This window comes from Microcebus murinus, chromosome 22 (assembly GCF_040939455.1).
Source record: "Microcebus murinus isolate Inina chromosome 22, M.murinus_Inina_mat1.0, whole genome shotgun sequence".
Taxonomy (NCBI): domain Eukaryota; kingdom Metazoa; phylum Chordata; class Mammalia; order Primates; family Cheirogaleidae; genus Microcebus; species Microcebus murinus.
The window spans coordinates 27,300,424-27,305,851 of record NC_134125.1 but is presented as its reverse complement, the minus strand read 5'-3'; the positions used below and the strand labels follow the sequence as shown (position 1 = coordinate 27,305,851).

The following is a 5,428-nucleotide window of genomic DNA, read 5'->3' as shown; positions in this document are numbered from 1 at the left end:
CACTGTTAAGTGAAAAAGAGGAAGTATTTACAAGATACTCTATTTGTGTTAAAAAAAACATGGCCAGGCGAGGTGGCTCATGCCTGTAATCCTAGAACTCTTGGAGGCCAAGGCAGGAGGATCGCTCAAGGTCAGGAGTTCGAAACCAGCCTGAGCAAGAGCGAGACCCCATCTCTACTAAAAATAGAAATTAGTTGGCCAACTAAAAATATATAGAAAAAAATAACTGGGCATGGTGGCGCATGCCTGTAGTCCCAGCTATTCTGCATCCCCCAACATCTCATGCCACAACCAAAGATTCCTACGTGTACCCATAGAACCCCAAAAGGAACCGGACGAGTTCTGGTCACATGCTCCCTCAAAATGACATCCTGGCCTTCTTCTGGAACTCCCTCCCCTCTCAGACTCTCGACGTTTCCTCCAGCGTGTCGGTTCCCACAGACCAGACCTTTGGTCTGAGACCTGACAGTCCAGATGCCACGCATGCTGCCGCGTGGGGGCGGTGCTGCGGCTTGGGACAAGAGGAGGCCCCACGGTGCGGGCTGGGGCACCAGGCACCGCGGTGGGTGCTGACGGTGGGTGTAACGCCCCCCCGGACCGCCGCCACGCTCTCCCAATGGGGACAGAACAAGAGGCAAAAAAAAAAAAAAAAGCAAACCAACCCGGTATTCCCAGGCGGTCTCCCATCCAAGTACTAACGAGGCCCGACCCTGCTTAGCTTCCGAGATCAGACGAGATCGGGCGCGTTCAGGGTGGTGTGGCCCTAGACGGCGGAGGGCGCCCCAGCCCCGCTCAAGAAGCCGAGCGAGCGTCTCTGCGCTTCCCCGCGCCTCCTCCCGCCCCAGGCCCCGCGCGGGCGCTGACCCACTCGGGGCCGGGCCGGGCTTGTTGAGTTCGCTGGCCGGGCCCCGAGGTCTCCACGGGACTGGGGTGCGGGGCGTGGTGGGGGGGGCTGTCTTCACACACACACACAACACACACAACACACACACACTCACACACTGACACACACCAGATGCGCCTCCAGCCTCCACGGCTGGACCGGCCAAGGTGGAGACCTCCAGCCGCCCCCCTCTCCTGGCCTCCCCTCCCTCACCTACCCGCCCCCAACCCCAGTGCGCCGCTGCTGACTGCGCATGCGCGGGCGGTCGCCTTTGGCCCCAGGGGCCGCCCTCCAGCACAACCCCTTTCAGCTGCGCCCCCGCCCTGCGTGTGGGCTGCTGCCTGTCCGCCCGGGACCAGGGCTGGGGCACAGCGCATAGGGGAGGGGAGCGAGTGTAGGGGCGTCTCTCGGGATGTGTCCCATGGCTGGGGTGGGGCGGGGTGGTTTGGGGGACGCTGAAGAAATCAGTCCCCTCCATCTCCTACCTCTGGAAACCCCCCAAGCCCTTGGAGAACTGCCGGCACCGCTACCGTGGGGGCCGGGACCCTGCTCTGTGTCCTCCTGTGGCCCAGTCCAAGGGGCCTGGGCCTGGCCGGGGCTGGATTGGACCCCAACCACCCTGGGGTGTGGACTTGCTAAAACTGGGCGATTAGAGATTTGGTTGCAGCTTCATTGAGGGTCATTTCACTAATGAAGGCACCGTAAAGAGTTTCCTAATCCATCTGTGAGGGTGGCAACTGAAAGAGAATTTGAAAGCTGACAGAATAGGCGAGGAAAGGCATAGGAGATTTCCACACCCAGCAAGGAAGACTTTCCCGAAACGGAAGAAAGAAACGAGCAAACAGAGACACCGGTAGCCCGCCCGGATCAGAGTCTGCTCCTTAGAGCAAGTTCCCTGACCAGGTTCACCCGTGGGTGGGTCGTGAGCTAGCGGCATTCAGAAGAGCCAGGCCCGCAGCCTACGTGAAAGACACCTGCGCTCGGGTGCCTGTGGCGGCGCGATTCACAATCGCAAAGATGTGGAAGCGACCCGAGTGCCCATCGATCCATGAGTGGATTAATAAAATGTGGCGGGTGGACACCACGGAGTGCTATTCAGCTATGAGAAACGGCGGTGAGAGGGCACCTCCCGTGTTCTCCTGGCCGGAGCTGGAACCCGTTCCAGTAAGCCAAGTATCCCAGGAATGGACACAGGAGCACCACGTGCGCGCGCTCACCGGCAAATTGGTAGGAACCCATGGACACCTGAGTGGACGTAGAGGAATCACCTTCATCGGGTGGGGGTCGGGCGGGTGGGGGGAGGGGATGGGCATACACACCCATTAGGAATGGGGTGGGTGCGCACCGACTGGGGGATGGGCGCACTTGAAGCTCTGACCAGAGGGGGGAGGCAGGGAGAGGGCAATGTACCTGACCTTAACATTTGTACCCCCACAATACGCTGCTAAAGCATGAGAGATAAATGAATAAGACAACAGGGGTGAGGGGGGCCCGTCAAAACGTGTCACCTTAGTACTTGTACTCCCATCATCTGCTTGAAAAGAGAGAGAAAAGAAAATGCAATAAAGGAGGTAAGAGGCATTTTTTTTTTTTTTTGGAGACAGAGTCTCGCTTTGTTGCCCTGTCTAGAGTGAGAGCCATGGCGTCAGCCTAGGTCACAGCAACCTCAATCTCCTGGGCTCAAGCAATCCTGCTGCCTCAGCCTCCCAAGTAGCTGGAACTACAGGCATGCGCCACCATGCCCGGCTAATTTTTTTTTTTGTATATATACATATTAGTTGGCCAATTAATTTCTTTCTATTTATAGTAGAGATGGGGTCTCGCTCTTGCTCAGGCTGGTTTCGAACTTCTGACCTCGAGCAATCCGCCCACCTCGGCCTCCCAGAGTGCTAGGATTACAGGCGTGAGCCACCACGCCTGGCCAAGAGGCATTTTTTTTTTTAAGAAAATGACTCCGAAAAGAAAAGTAAAAGGAGGCCTGTCGAGCACGTCTGGGTGTGACTGTGCATCCCCCAACATCCGGTGCCACCACCAAAGATTCCTACATGTAGCCCATAGAACGCCAAAATCAACCTGAGGAGCTCTGGTCACATACTCGCTCAACATGACATCCTGGCCTTCTTCTGCAGCTCCCTCCCCTCTCAGACTCTCAAGGTTTCCTCCAGCGTGTCGGTTCCCACAGACCAGACCTTTGGTCTGAGACCCGACAGTCCAGATGCCACGCATGCTGCCGCGTGGCGGCGGTGTCGCGGCTTGGGACAAGAGGAGGCCCCACGGTGCGGGCTGGGGCGCCAGGCACCGCGGCGGGCGCTGAGGGTGGGGGTGACCCCCACCCCGGGCCGCCACTGCGTTCCCAGAAAGGGGACAGAACAAGAGACAAAAAAAAAAAAAAAAGCCTATGGCACCCGGTATTCCCAGGCGGTCTCCCAGCCAAGTACTAACCAGGCCCGACCCTGCTTAGCTTCCGAGATGAGACGAGATGGGGCGCGTTCAGGGTGGTGTGGCCCTAGACGGCGGAGGGCGCCCCTGCCCCGCTCAAGAAGCCGAGCCTCTCTGCGCTTCCCCGCGCCTCCTCCCGCCCCGGCGCTGACCTGTGCCGGGCCGGGCCTGTTGAGTTCGTGGCCAGCCGGGTCCCGCGGGCTCCGAGGGACGGGGGTGAGGGGCGGGGCGGGGCGGGCAGGGAGCGGCGGGCCACACACACACAGACACACACACACACACAAGATGCGCCTCCACGGCTGGACCCGCCAAGGTGGAGACCTTCTCGCCCCCCTCCTCTCCTCGCCTGGCCTCCTTCACCTCCCCGCCCCCCACCCCCAGCGCGTCGCTGCTGGCCGCCCCCGCCACCGCTGACTGGGCACTCGTGGGGTGCACGCCCTTTGACCCCAGCCAGGGGCCGCCCTCCCCCACAACCCCTTTCAGCTGCGGCCCCCCCCCCCGCCCTGTGGCCGGGCGGCCGCCTATTCCCCCGGGCCAGGGCTGGGGCACAGCGCATGGGGGAGTTGAGCAAGTGTAGGGGCGTCGCTCGGGATGTGTCCCATGGGTGGGGTGGGGTTGCTTGGTCTGTGGGGCACTGAAGAAATCAGTCCCCTGCATCTCCTACCTCTGGAAAACGCCCAAGCCCTTGGAGAACTGCCCGCACCGCTACCGTGGGGGCCGGGACCCTCCTCTGTGTCCTCCTGTGGCCCAGTCCAAGGGGCCTGGGCCTGGCCGGGGCTGCATTGGACCCCGACCACCCTGGCGTGTGGACTTGCTAAAAATCGGCGATTAGATATTGGATTCGAGCTTCATTGAGGTCATTTCACTAATGAGTGCACCGGAAAGAGTTTCCTAATCCATCTGTGAGGGTGGCAACTGAAAGAGAATTTTAAAGCTGACAGAATAGGCGAGGGAAGGCATAGGAGATTTCCAAACCCAGCAAGGAAGACTTTCCCGAAATGGAAGAAAGAAACGAGCAAACAGAGACACCGGTAGCCCGCCCGGATCAGAGTCTGCCCCTGAGAGAAAGCACCCTGACCAGGTTCACCCGTGGGTGGGTGGCGAGCCAGTGGCATTCAGAAGAGCGAGGCCCGCAGTCTGTGCAGAAGACACCTGCACTCGGGTGTGTGTGGCGGCACGATTCACAAGCAGCTCCAGATGGTAATCCAAAGAGAAGCCAGGGATTTCCCAACGCCCCAGGTGTCCTCAGCCCACGACTGGCTGCTGTGGGAATGCGAAGCCCGGCTCCTTGTCTCAGAGCGGGACAACCAGGAGGTGTGATGTACACCCCGGGGTTCCCAGGAGGATCAGGCTGAAGCTGGGACTTGGCCTGAAAGTGTCCCCTCCCATGGCCACCCCCTTCCCCTTCCTGCTCCTCTACTCCTGGTGCCCCTCCATCCAGGGGCCAGACCTTAAAGTGTCACCCGCAAGAGAATCCAGGTCCCAAAGGAGCCTTCTGTGGGACCCGTGCTGAGAGAGGTTGTGGGCATGGCCCGCTGGGGCTCTGCCCGACCCAGGGCTGAGAGATGCCACCTCCCAGCTCTGGGTCCCTGCAGGAAGAGTTGGCAAGCACAGGGCCAGTCCTCCAAAGGCCCAGGTGCAGGGAGCCCAGGCCAAGCAGCCTGTGGAAGAAGCCACATGCCGTGCCACCCCGGGAACACAACTGTAGGCCACAGCCCCTTCCACCACCTCCTCCTCCTCCTCCTCCTCCTCCCCCCCCACATGGTGCAGGGCTCAGAGACACCTGAGACACTTGCTACCCAAAGTCCAAAGGGCATCAGTTGCTCCTCCAAACCCCCTTCCCAGCCCAGCAGACCGCGTTGTCCAGCCAGCTCCCCGGCCTCCCTGGGGTGCCAAGCACAAAAGTGCAGACACCCACCGGACCCTCAATCTCAGTTTTCAGATGTTTTTGCCACTCTTAGGACCCGCAGGCCAGCTGGGCTTTCTGGCAGGACAGAGAGCCCCGGAATCCGATGTGGAGAGCTGGGTGTACGTCCCCATGAGGAGGCGGTCCCCACCTCCGCGGCGGCTCTCCCCTTGCGGGGAGCGGCAGCCGCGGGGCTTCAG

At 60.6% G+C, this 5,428-nt stretch overlaps 2 pseudogenes; both read right to left on the bottom strand.

Annotated features, from left to right (window-relative positions):
- Window positions 1-649: 649 nt before the first annotated feature.
- On the bottom strand, window positions 650-769 carry LOC142863703 (uncharacterized; annotated as a pseudogene).
- Window positions 770-3,276: 2,507 nt separating this feature from the next.
- LOC142863695 (uncharacterized) lies at window positions 3,277-3,395 on the bottom strand (annotated as a pseudogene).
- Window positions 3,396-5,428: the final 2,033 nt, after the last annotated feature.